The sequence below is a fragment of the Halichoerus grypus genome, chromosome 1 (assembly GCF_964656455.1).
Source record: "Halichoerus grypus chromosome 1, mHalGry1.hap1.1, whole genome shotgun sequence".
Classification (NCBI taxonomy): Eukaryota; Metazoa; Chordata; class Mammalia; order Carnivora; family Phocidae; genus Halichoerus; species Halichoerus grypus.
In genome coordinates, this window is record NC_135712.1 from 29,955,343 (window position 1) to 29,968,696 (window position 13,354).

The 13,354-nt window shown below is 34.3% G+C and overlaps 1 protein-coding gene across 17 annotated transcripts in view; it reads left to right on the forward strand.

The window, feature by feature from the left end:
- The window catches only part of ROBO2 (roundabout guidance receptor 2), a 1,625,448-nt gene that overhangs the window by 610,288 nt on the left and 1,001,806 nt on the right, over window positions 1-13,354 (forward strand). The window lies entirely within an intron of this gene.

Here is a 13,354-nt window from a genome sequence, read left to right on the forward strand (position 1 = left end):
TGTATAAAATGGAGAGAATAAGCATATAAAAGAAACTATAAAAGTCCAGATATGTTTAAGTGAATTTATACATAAACTTAATGGGATATATGGACAGTAATGAATGACATATATATCTAGAGCTCTTTAAAATGAAATAATTATTAAAAACATGAAAAATAAGGAAAGCACATTAACCCTCTAAAGGATTTCAAAAGGCACATGACTTTGAAAGTAAAATCAACTTATTGATTTATGACTCAAGTATTTTTAGTAATTTTTACTTAGAATTTTATATTAATTTCCACTTTTCACCCATTTACTAAGCTTTTTCAGAGCTCCCTCTACTGTTCAAATGTGAACATACCTATTGAAATTTACTGAGGAAGGCAATCTGGCTTAGAAACATGCATCCTGCTGAAGATATATTTATAATTTGAACAGGAATAATATCTTCAGTCAAAAATGTGAATTTTACTCTGTGCCCATTGAAAGTCATCTATCTAATTGTATAGCCCTGCTCCTCAAAAAATAAAAATCTATTTGTTGTAAAATACATGGATTTATAAATATGCTCATTTCAAAATTTTACCCCTGTCCCCAGTTTACCAATAAATATCTTATTTTCTTGATCAATTTGTATGACAAAACTCCTTGTAAAGAATATAATGAGAAACATCCTGAAGTTTACATAGTGGAAAATAAGACTTAAAATATCTGCTTCATAACTCCAGAAGGTGAGCAATATATCATGTTTGCATAAATGATGTGAAATTAGTAAGGTCTTTTCATCTTTAGAATATTTGAAGACTCATAGTTCTTGAGTGAGTTAAATAAATGTTAAATATTATCCAGGTTTATGAAAAAGAAACCCAGAAATACTAATACAGCATTAAATCCACGAAAGAAAATGTTATCAAAGGCAAATTTTCATGTTCTTAATCAAATTAGATGTTATGAGACAGAGTTTTCCTTATCAGAATTAATATAGTGAGTGGGAATGTTTCCTATTATTGTGGTAATGTATAAATTTCAGATTGCTCCTTACTTAAAACTATAGAATTTTCCAGGATATGATTAAATCATAAACACTAAAATTTGAAGTCATAAAATATCTTTTCAATAAAATACCAATAGTAGCTATGGGACTTGGAGATTTTTTGTACCAAGATACTGAGAAACAAAATGGTAATTAATTCCTTGAGATATATTCATCGAGGTGCAAAGCCCCAATTAAGATAATGGTAGAGTTTATTAATTCAATAATTCAAAAGACAAAGTACAATAAGGTAAAACTTAACAGTTAAGAATATACATTAGGTACATATTTTTCTGATGAACTCATATTTAACATTACGTAATTAATTACTCAGGAAGTACCAGGAAATTTTAAGTGAAATTATATCAGTTTATAGACAGAATAAGTAATTTATAGCTGCTATCTCTATTTTAGGGACAGGAAAAATAATAATTTTTTTTTTCACATTTCAGAAGGCTAATATTCTTTAAATCAGCAGTGAATGTCATTTATATATTCTTAAGATTTTTGGAAGCCCGGAGATATAGTTCTATCCTGCAAAATACAGTCATAGAAATGTTATAGACCTTAAGAAGTGATATTGTAGACTCTGGGTATTTAATCAACATGTTTTAAGCAAAAGAAAATGGTAGAAGTTGGGGTGTGTGAACACCTATTTATTTAGCAAATGCTCGTGTGCCAAATACTGCCTTAAACACTTTATATACATACAAGTAGAAACTTACTGAAACCTCATAACAGGTAAGTACTATCATTAGCCTCCTTTTATAGGTAAGAATACTAAAACATAGAGAATTAAAAAAAAAAAAAAACCCTCATAACTAGAAGTTAGGGAAGCTGATATTTAAACCTGGGCATGTAGCTTCAGAATTTATGCCTTCAAGCACATTATTATGCTCATATCTTTTTAATTCTACCTGGGAAAAGGTAGATTTTTTATTAAATCAAGAGGCTGGAATTGGATCAGTGTGAACTCTGGGGTTTGATCCTGGTGCTAACCAGAGGAAGATAAGAAATGCACTATTTTTCATCCCCCCCACCCCGTTTTAGTTAAAATCCCATATACTTGAACAATGTGCTTAAACAATACATAGGAAGGTTAGTCTGGTGTCTAAAATGCACATGGGTGTTCTCACCGACCACCTATTGGTATCCTTACGTAAATTCTTAGTGTCCTCAAAAAGTGCAAAATTTTGTGGGGTACATAGGAAGACAAAATTTTGTGTATTAATAGATACACACATTTCAGCAGAAAGACTCCATAACTTTCTGTGAATCACAGATTGATATATGATCCAAAATGGTTAAGAATCACAAAAAGCAAATTCTTGCTCTTTAAGGGGAGATTGCAAAGAGCATCTTCATCCACTTACTTGATTCCGTAACTTTTGTCTGCCTATCCTCAGGGCACACCAAAGTGTGTTAGTCTTTGAACACAATATATATACCATTTTAGAATTCAAAATCCTAGCTGCTTTCCCAGGTCTTTCAGCACCGACTACCTTACCCTCCCTTTGTCCTTTTGCTCTTTTGGATCCCAGTCTCTTTATTTGAGCAATAGGATTCCAAAAGCCTCATGGTTTGGTGGTCCTAGTGGGGGGTGAGGGGCTGGGTGTTTGTTTTAAATATTAAAGTAATTTATTTAGTTTAGCACCTGATGTGGCCTGGGGTGCGGGGAGAGCGGAAAGGAGAAGTATTAACTGTTCCTTTTGTGTAGTTTAAAGGCTATGGCTTGGAAATCAAACAAATCTGGATTAAAATCTTCTTTCTTTTGTGTATCAACTATGTGATTTGGGTAATTTGCCTAATATCTTTAAGACCCAACTGGGTATGATAATAGCTACTTACGCGGGTGATGTTGACAAATAACTTAATTATCTAGACGTGCCCTTTTGAAGTTCTACCAAGCATCATCAAACACATCACTTGAGAGTCAGCTGATGTCCTAGGGGATTGTAACTTTGTTTGATTTAATATTGATTAGAGCCAGACTGTAAAGTTAGATGTTAACTTTTAGAAGATAGATAAGTAACACATGATTTCTGTCCACTGGAAAAGATAACCCCAAAGGTTACATTTTTATTGCCCTATAGGCCGTTAACCAACTTTGTATCTAATATTGCAACATTATTCCTGGGATTTTTTTTTTTTTCCCTACTGACTTTATGTTCCTCTGAATGGACTTTGTCATCTTGCTACTTCCCTGATTAATTCATTAATATATATAGATACATACTACAGGAGCTCATCATATATATTTTTTCAAGAGTCATATTTTAAACTGTATATACTTGGATGCAAGTAGCTAAGTAAGTAAAATTACTTGGTTACTTCATTCCCTGGGCACTTTTTGAAATAATTTCCTGGACACGTGGAGATACTCTTGCTCTCTTCACATATAAAATGCCCTTTATAAGCTTTTCCTCATCCTCCTTGGCCTAGTTTTAAATGTTTTCTCCTTCAAGAAGTCTTAACTAATTCCACAAATCAGAAGTGACTGGTCTCTGTGTTCCCACAGCATTTTCTTTGTCATTGAAATTAATCATGGTTATTTGTGTATATGTCTTCACTCCCCTGATGAACTGGGGTATATCTGAGAGCAGAGATTGTATCTCATTCATCATTTAACACACACCATTCCCTACACTGTGCTTTGTCGTAGCAAGTATAGAGCAATAACTATTTGTTTATTAGAGTTAGGCATGAAAAGCAATGAAATGAGTCAATTAAACTTATTAAAGTAACAAAATTATTCATATTGGGGGGATGACATGATAAAATAAGATAATTTATCACCAGTAAAATAGAGTAAAAAAGCACAAAGGTTCATTTGCTCTACAATTACATAGATTTATACAGCTCTAATTACTGATAGATAATAAGAAAAAGAACATAGAAAGTAAACTCATTCTGGAGATTATTCTCTTTATATACCATACGACTTCCTATTCCATAAAAACTCCATGATGTTAGCAAGAGTCTGTTTTTATTACCAAAAGAGCATTCCCTTTATAGTTTCAAGTTACAGAATAAGAGGAAGAAATCATTTTAATATTGATTACTCATTGACAAACTTATCATTACTGACAGTGTAATAAGTGGTAAATCACATCCTTTATGCGTACTATTTTTTGCTGTCTGTAAACTTAAAACATACCCACCTTCCTAGCATGGAAAAACATTGTGAATATGAGCTGTGTTAAATCTCCTTGAGCTCTGAGGAGGAATGAATTATATGTACCTGTGTAATAGAATTTGCCTTCTCAAACTTTAATGTGTATACAGATCTCCAGGAGATCTTGTTACCAGGCAGATTCGAATTTAGTATGTCTAGAGTGGCACCGGGAGAGTCTGCATTTCTCATAAGGTTCCAAGTGCTGCAGTGCTGCTAGCTCAAGGCCCTACTTTGAGGGGCAGAGGATTTGAGAACCCACTTAAAACCGAACTTCCTCTAGGATGTTAGTTTTCTTCTAATTCATCTTTCAAAATTAGTCCTTAGTCTATAAACTTGATAGGGGTAGAAAAATATAATTTTATCTCTTGCTCAGCAAAAATGGGAGGAAAAAGAAAACTAATCTTACACAAAATAGGATTAGAAACCTTGAAAAATTCAATATTTTGATATTGATCCAACTTTAATAATTTCCATTTTTCTCCTTTCCGTACATCTTTAATATGCAGTGCAATACAGTCATTTAAAAATAGAAAATTCTTAGAGTTAAACCCCATATTTGCTTTTCTCCTAATTCTTTAAAATAGTTATTTATATTATTATTATTTCCAGTTAGTAAACATTGCTTTATTTTTAACACTCAACATGATGTTATGAGTTCCATAATAATACTAAAGCAACTATGTATTTTCATGATACCCTGTAATCACCTGGTAATTATGTTATTTTTTTTTTAATTTTCAGATTGGACAGCAGGGAATTATAATATGATATTTTACTTGTCATAGTCAGATATCTTTGCCTTTTTGGAGGAAAAAGAAGGATAGGAGACAAGAAGTTTGAGAGCAATCTTTCCTCCCTCTTTGGAACAACAAATATAAGTTGTTCTCTATAAGCAGACGATTCACTTTTATCTTTGTTTTAAAAGGTTAAAAAATATTTATGGTCATGTCTATAACTCCCTTGTCCCACCCAAATGTTGCTATGCTAGAGGCAGTTCTTTTAAAATCCATATTTTAACATGGAAAATATCAATCATGTAATAATTTCTATAAATTAAGCCACTCAGTAAACAAAACAAAACAAAACAAAACAAAAACCAAAAAAAAAAAGAAACCAACAACAACTAAGAAAATTAACTTAGTTGAGTTTTTAGAGTTGGAGTGTGTGTGTACGTGTATCTGTGTGTGTGTGTGTGTTTATAGAAAGATTTTAATAGCTGCTTCTCATTTTACCTAGAATATGCTAGTTTTTGTTTTTGTTTTGTTTTGTTTTTTGACTGAGATGTTTTCAAATCCTTAGTGCAAGAAGTGGAAGAATTTAGAATGCATTAAATTAAATTTATAAGTGATTAGAATTTCAACATAGAATGTATGTAAAACATTTTTAGGTATATCTGACCAGAATTTTACCACTTAAGAATAGGCCGTATGTGTGCTAACCATGCATTCTTAATTCATGTATGGGTTATGTTTGACTGGAGGAATTATTATATTTGAAAAGTACTTGTCATGACAAGCACCATGCTACACATTCACTCCCTTTTGAATTACTAAGTAAATATTAATATAACATGCAAATAATATGCAATAGCATGCATTAGCATCATGTACTGATATGAACTCTTCTCAAAAGATAAGAGCTGCAACGGCATCGGCCTGGCTCACAACATGTACTCCTTTACATGGAAGATGGATTTATAGATAATATAATACTCTCACTACTGGCAATTCTCAAATGCAAGTCTTGAGACTGTGACCCCATATAATCTTTAAATCCAATCAGTTTGTTCTGCTTTAATCTAATTTTCTAGCTCTGCAAAGCATTCCATTTTGTCAGTGGACCACATATCACTGGTGTACTATTGGTATAATCACAAATCAGGAAGACTATATTTTACCGAGGTCTTAAAAGCTTTCAAAAGCAGGTTGAGGATATGAGCTTATTTTTAAGTCTCATTTTAGGAAAGAGTATTTGTAACCCTTTATTTTTTATGTATTTTCTCTTATTTTTATGGTTTATCTAAATCACTTTCAAATGTATTCATTCATTAGTTTCATATTTATTAATTAGTTGCTATATACCATGAACTCTGCTAAATAGTATTTACATAACAAGGAGTAAGATGGGCACCAGACCATATTGTAAGTTGGCTCACAGTCTAGGAGGGCTTAGAGACAAGGAAGTAAGCAAATACATGAGGGTGCCCTATAAAGCAGGAACTTATAACTGCAGGAAGCTAGTGGACCACCTAGGATACTTGGAGGGAGGTGGATTTGTAAGAGGCTTTCCAGAGAGAGAGATTTCTAAGCAGTAAGTTGAAAAGAATATTAGGGGTTAGCTAAGGGAGGAAATGGCAAGTGGGGCAGAGGTTATTTCAAGCAGAGGAAGCAGCATGTGCAGAGCAAGGTAGAGTCTGGGGAGAGGGAGAGGATACTGGTGAGATAGTAGGCAGGAAGTAGATTTATCCTAAGAGCAATTGGGAACCATTAAAAGAGGCTTTAAATGGGGAACATACATGGTCAGGTTTGAGTTTTAGATAGAATACTCTGGCTGTGGGATGGAGGATGATGTGCATGGAAGCTTATAATGGCAGTGGAGGGGATCCAGGGACAAGACCAGAGGAATAATCCAGAGGGTCAAAAAGACCAACCCCAGAGTAAAGTTAAAATTTCCTAAACTGTTTGTTTGCCGGATTATTTCCTCTTTTCTCTAAATGAATTTTTTTTCCTCTCAGCAAGACCCTCTCCCTTCATTTTGCTTGGTTTTCTGATATCGTTCCCCTTTAAAGGAACTCCAATATTTCCTCCTTCATATGCTTGTGTGTGCACGTATGTGTGCACGTATGTGCACACACACACAATATTAGGGCTTGAAAAATCACACTTACCAATATCACTTTGTCACATTAAACTACTGACTCGAATTCTGCCTTTGGGTTTTAATATCCATGTGTCAAATTATGGAATGAAATCCTTTTCAAATAGTTGTAGCATCAGCAGGATACTCACCTCAGGTCTAAGGATTAGCCTGGGAGTGAGACATACTTTTTTTTTTTCACTGATTTTATCTTGGTCCACAGTGGTATCTAGAATAATCAATTATATGACATTATTTCTATTTGATTTGGTTAGAAGTAATAACTTAGATACAATATCCAGATGGGTCTGTAAGTTAGAATATTTAAAATATTTGAGAGATTAGAGATCAAAGCCCCAAATTAGATTTCAAAATAGTTCATATGATCTCCAACAAGGCACTCTACCTTTTATCTGTAAAAGGAGTTAGAAAGAAGAGTCAGTTTTATAGAGTAAAAACAGGAAACACTGACTGAGTCTCTGTCAACTGTCCCATAAGGCAGAAAGTTTGCAAGCGGGGGGAGACTACCTAATTGATCTTCAAGTGAATTTGGTAGTCATTGGTTAGCTGCAAAGGGACAAGCAAGCAATTTGGGGGCATTTCAAAAGAGAAAGAATTGGTCAATATTCAATTTCCTGGAACAAGTGGGGATCACCAGGGTGCTGGTTTGTGGTCAGATGGTCCTTAATGAGGGAGGGGGCTGTCTTGACAAAAAGATTCTCACAGAAATGTGATCAAGCAATTTGTTCTCAGTTTGTTAGGAAATCTTTTATTTGTTAGGCCTGATCCAACTCATGAGTGTCCCTGGTGTGTTGCTCATCATGTTGAATCGACCAAATATCTCTTCTTTAATTTTCTTATGATTGAATATTAGTATCATTTTCATGAATGAATATTTTTAAATTTTTCATTGATTAATCATTGCAACTTTTTTCTATTATCCATTTCTTTCCTCCGTTATCATTGAAATGGTATTATCAAAGTGTGAGGATGGGAGGAAATTAAGATATGAATAATTCCTACATTCTTTCCTTTGGAATTTAGGCAACAGTAGATTATGCTGCTCATATTCCTATCTATTTTAATGCCCAAAAAGAAGTTACAGAATCTACTTCTGAATATAAATTCCCAGTTAGAAATTCTTTAGATCATATTATACAGAAAACTAGAGTAATCTTTCTTTTCTCTTTGAAATTCCATAACAAATCTTTGATAATTATTCTGTAAGAATAATTAAGAGTAGGGGTGCCTGGCTGTCTCAGTTGGAAGAGCATGAGATTCTTGATCTCATCGTAGCAAGTTCAAGCCCCATGCTGGGTGTAGAGATTACTAAAAATAAATAAATAAGCAAACCAAAAAAACTTAAAAATAATAAACAATAAATCAGAAATTAGAATTTTTCGTATGTGTGGGGCAATTACAAACCTTGTAAATCTGCAGTAATTGTCCTTGGAAGGAAGGAGAGTAGGAGGGAGGAAAGGAGGAGGATGTGTGGGGGAGATGGAAATTAAACATGACTTCTTTTTATCATCCCAGGAAGATGGAAAACAATCTGTTGCTATTCTTTCTTTCTTTCCTTCTTTCTTTCTTTTTTTCTTTCTTTCTTTCTCTCTTTTTCTTTCTTTCTTTCTTTCTTTCTTTCTTTCTTTCTTTCTTTCTTTCTTTCTCTTTCTTTCTTTCTTCTTTCTCTCTTTCTCTTCTTTTCTTTCTTTTAGCACTATTTGATTTATTTTTTCTTTTTTCAAATTTTTATTTAAATTCCAGTTAGTTAAGATAAAGTGTAATATTAGTTTCATATGTACAATTTGGTGATTCAACACGTAAATACAACAGTCAGTGGTCATGACAAGTGCCTTCCTTAATACCCATCACCTATTTAACCCATCCCCCCACCCACCTCCTTTCCAGTAATCCTCAGTTTGTTCTCTGTTGTTAAGAATCTGTTTCTTGGTTTGCCTCTCTTTTTTCCCCTATGTTCATCTGTTTTGTTTATTAAGTTCCACATATGAGTGAAATCATATGGTATTTGTCTTCCTCTGACTGACTTATTTCACTTAGCATAATAGTCTCTAGCTCCAACCACATCATTGCAAATGGCACGATTTCATTCTTTTTTATGGTTGAGTATTATTCCACTGTATATATAGTGGAATAATATATATAATATTCATATATATATACATATATATATATATATGCCACATCTTCTTTGTCCATTCATCATCGGATGAAAGATCTAAATGTGAGACAGGAAACCATCAAAATCCTGGAGGAGAACACAGGCAATAACCTGTTTGACCTCAGCTGTAACAACTTCTTACTAGATATGTCTTCTGAGGCAAGGGAAACAAAAGCAAAAATAAACTACTGGAACTTCATCAAAATAAAAAGCTTCTGCACAGTAAAGGAAGCAGTCAACTAAACTGAAAGGCAACCTACTGAATGGGAGAAGATACTTGAAAATGGCATATCTGATAAAGGGTTAGTATTCAGAATATATAGAGAATTTATAAAACTCAACACTCAAAACACAAGTAACCCAATTAAGAAATGGACTGAAGACATGAATAGACATTTTTCCAAAGAAGACAACCAGATGGCTAACAGACACATGAAAAGATGCTCAACATCACTGATCATCAAGGAAATGCAAATCAAAACTACAACGAGATATCATCTCACAACTGTCAGAATGGCTAAAATTAACAACACAGGAAACAACAGGTGTTGATTAGGATACAAAGAAAGGGGAACCATCTTATACTGTTGGTGGGAATGCAAACTGGTACAGCCACTCTGGAAAACATGGAGGTTCCTAAAATGTTAAAATTAGAAATATCCTATGACCCAGCAATTGCAGCACTAGGTATTTACCCAAAGGATACCAAAAAAAAATGATTCAAAGGGATGCATGCATCCTGATGTTTATAGCAGCATTATCAACAACAGCCAAATTATCCCAAATGTTGCTATTCCTTCTAACAAAACATTGGTTTAATTCTCTTCTGAATGGATTATCTTTTAGAAGCTTCATCCATAATCAGAGTAGAATATAATTAGTAAACAAATTTCATGTGTATTATATATCTATATATAGTACTACCACATGGTAACTTTTTTTAACCTAAAAATATATTCCTCAACTTTTAAGAAATAACTTAGTAATTTTAGAAAAGATTACCAGAAGAAAATCTTCTATCAGTAAATAGGAGATTTCCTTTTTAATTCCCTTCATCCTCCATACCCATCTTCACTAAATTGGGAGACATAAGAATTTTATGGAAATTCATAAGAATTTCATTTATGTGAGCCAGGAGATTACATGGCTTCACATTGGAAACCAACAAATTCTGCTGATATAAGAAAAATTCTCAAAATTCAGCTTTTTTGCTTTTTTTCTTTCTCCCTTTTTTTTTTTTTCTTGTACTTTCAGTATTGTCTCCATCCAAGCAGGAACCCTCCAAATCAGAGTCAAGCATATTATTGCCTTTAATTAACACTGTTGAGTTGTTAGCATATCCAAAAGCACTTTATACATGCTTCAGCCACACCTGAAATGTAGCCAGCAATGCCACATAATAATCACTTTTGTACTTAATCAAATTAGAAGCAATTTATCACTTACAGGGGTACTGGAAAAGACATCTGCATTGAGGGTTTCAATTTCTGAAGTATGCTACTTAGATGTTGGAAGTAAAAAGAAAAAAACCAAAACAAAACAAAAACTAGTACTTGTTTAGAAAACCTCCAGCCTTGTCATAATCCATTTATTTTTTTCTCAAAAGAAAGGATTACTGTCACTTATTATTATCTGAAGATTCATTGAGTCATAGTTGATCAGATATGATAAACAAGCCCTCTTTATTAAGATGCTTCCAAATCCAACAAAGAATAGGTCTTTTGTCTAACATCATCCAATCTCTCCACATTTATTTTAGATTCCTTTTTTCCCCTGCTTTCCATAGATTTCATCTGTTGTATCCTCTTTTGCCTACACTTTGAACTTTCCCTCTTGAAAAGCTAATATATTGTAGAATATAATATTAAGAGCCAAAACTAGAGCAAGACTCTAAATCCTGACTCTTTCAATCACCAGTTTGGGACCTTCGACAAGTTCATCTTTCTGTGCCCCAGTTTCCTTGTCTTACATGCAAAACAGTAGTAACTATTTTATAGGATTGTCATGAGTATTAAATAAGTCCATATGGGTGAACATATGGAAGAATTCCCAGCACGCAGGACACATTTGAACATTAGCTGTTGTTGTTACTTTTTATTATTACTGAATCCTTCCCATTAGCATTCAAATCTATTCTGTATTATATATCATCAAATTAAGCTACAGCTTTTTATTACTCTCCTGTGTGTCTATTCTTCATCCCAACCAAGCCCCCATCAAAGTGGTCTACACAGTCTGGCTTCATTTCTCACCTCCCATTTTCTGTTCCTCTTCTCCTGCTAATCCCAATACCATTCTGCTTGAATTGCTTTTGTTAAGGTCATGTGTAACCTCTTTGTTGTAATGGTCAACATGGGCTGTTTAATCGTCATCTTTTGTGACCTCTTAGCTGTTTTTATGCAGTTGATGTTCCATCTTTCTGGGAACCCACAGTGCCTCATTCTTGCCTCTCCTCTGCCTCCTTCTGCCTCTCCCTGGCCTCCCTTCTAACACCATCCACTTACCTTAGCAATCTTATGGCTCTCATCACTTCCGAGATCAGCCATCTACGGCTGATTCCCCATTTCCTCTTCTTCATAGCTTCAGACCACCATATTCAACAGACTACCCGGCATCTGCAACTAGATGTTAAAGAAATTTTTCACACGTAATATTTAAGCCCAACCTACTGATCTTTCCTCCTAAACCTGCAATTTCTCCAGCCTTCTTTGTTTTAATAAATAGCACCTCTGTACACAAAGTGGCTGGAATAAATGTCATATTCCTGGGACACCTCCCCCTACCCCCAACCCTCATATGATATCCATCATTGTAGGCTGGCCTTTTCCCTACAAAACGTCTCTTGAAACCCATCCAAGTCTCTCTATCATCATTCTTCTCACCTTGCTCTAATCCTGTTACTTTTTCCTAAACATGTAATTGTTTTCTTTCCTCTCCCTGGTCTCCTACTGACTCTCTTTGATCCTTCCTCCACAACTGCCAGAAAAATCTTTTAAAAATAGAAGTGGAATCCTATTACTTTCCTGGGCAAACCTCTTCCATTGGCTTCTTACGGCAGCCATAACAGATGAAAGATAACATCTTTACCATGGAACATTTTTGTCCCCAGTCAAAATGTTTTTTTCTATATTCTAACTATCTAAGCCCATCCTGCTCTTCTGTGTCAAATGACTTTTTCAAAGTTTGAAGCTATGTTTATTTATGCTTTTATTTTTAAATTATTTTCTTCTTAAACTGTATTTACCATGAAGGCAGAGAATATTTTATTCTTTACTATGCCTGTAGTATTAAGTTCAGTAAATTTCTTGAATAAATTATCGAAAGGAGCTTCCACAAATATTTCCACAGAAAATCCTAACAAGCATGCCATACTGCAAATATTACCTGAGCAAGAATGGAATTTTATTTGAATTATTTGGAAGGTTTTTTTTTTTAAGATTTTTTATTTATTTATTTGAAACAGAGAGAGAGATAGTGAGAGAGAGAGCACAGCAGGGGGAATGGCAGGCAGGGGGAGAGGGAGAAGCAGGCTCTCTGCTGAGCAGGGAGCCCGATGCAGGGCTCAATCCCAGGATGCTGGGATCATGACCTGAGCTGAAGGCAGGTGCTTAGCTGACTGAGCCACCCAGGCACCCCTGGAAGTTCTTTACTTAAACTTTTGGTTCATGTGTTTGAAGGGAAATTTTCTGTCTAGTTTGTCTACCTGTTAAGACCAGATGGAGGTCAGCTGGATCCGTATGTTTGAACTTCGGAGGCTGATTAAATAGGGCATAAATTTTTATTGCTCCTTCCAAGAAAAGGTATGATTTTGGTTAAGTTACAAAAAATGGAGTCTCTTTTTTAAATACAGAAAATAAACATAATGCCACCTATCTTAATTGGCTAGTATGAAGATGAAATTACATGTAGAAGATGAAATCACATGTCAATAGGCACTCAAAAACAAACCCTATTTCCTTTCTCAGTCAGGGCCTGCTCTCAAGCATTAGATGCCTTGCTTTAGCCTTCATCCTTGGGCTCTCTGCCTACAGCCATCAATAGAGGCCCCCAACACAAGTAGAAGAGTAACTGACCAGACTGGCTTGTATCTGCTTAGTTCTTTCTGTGCTTTGTTCCTGCATTAGGA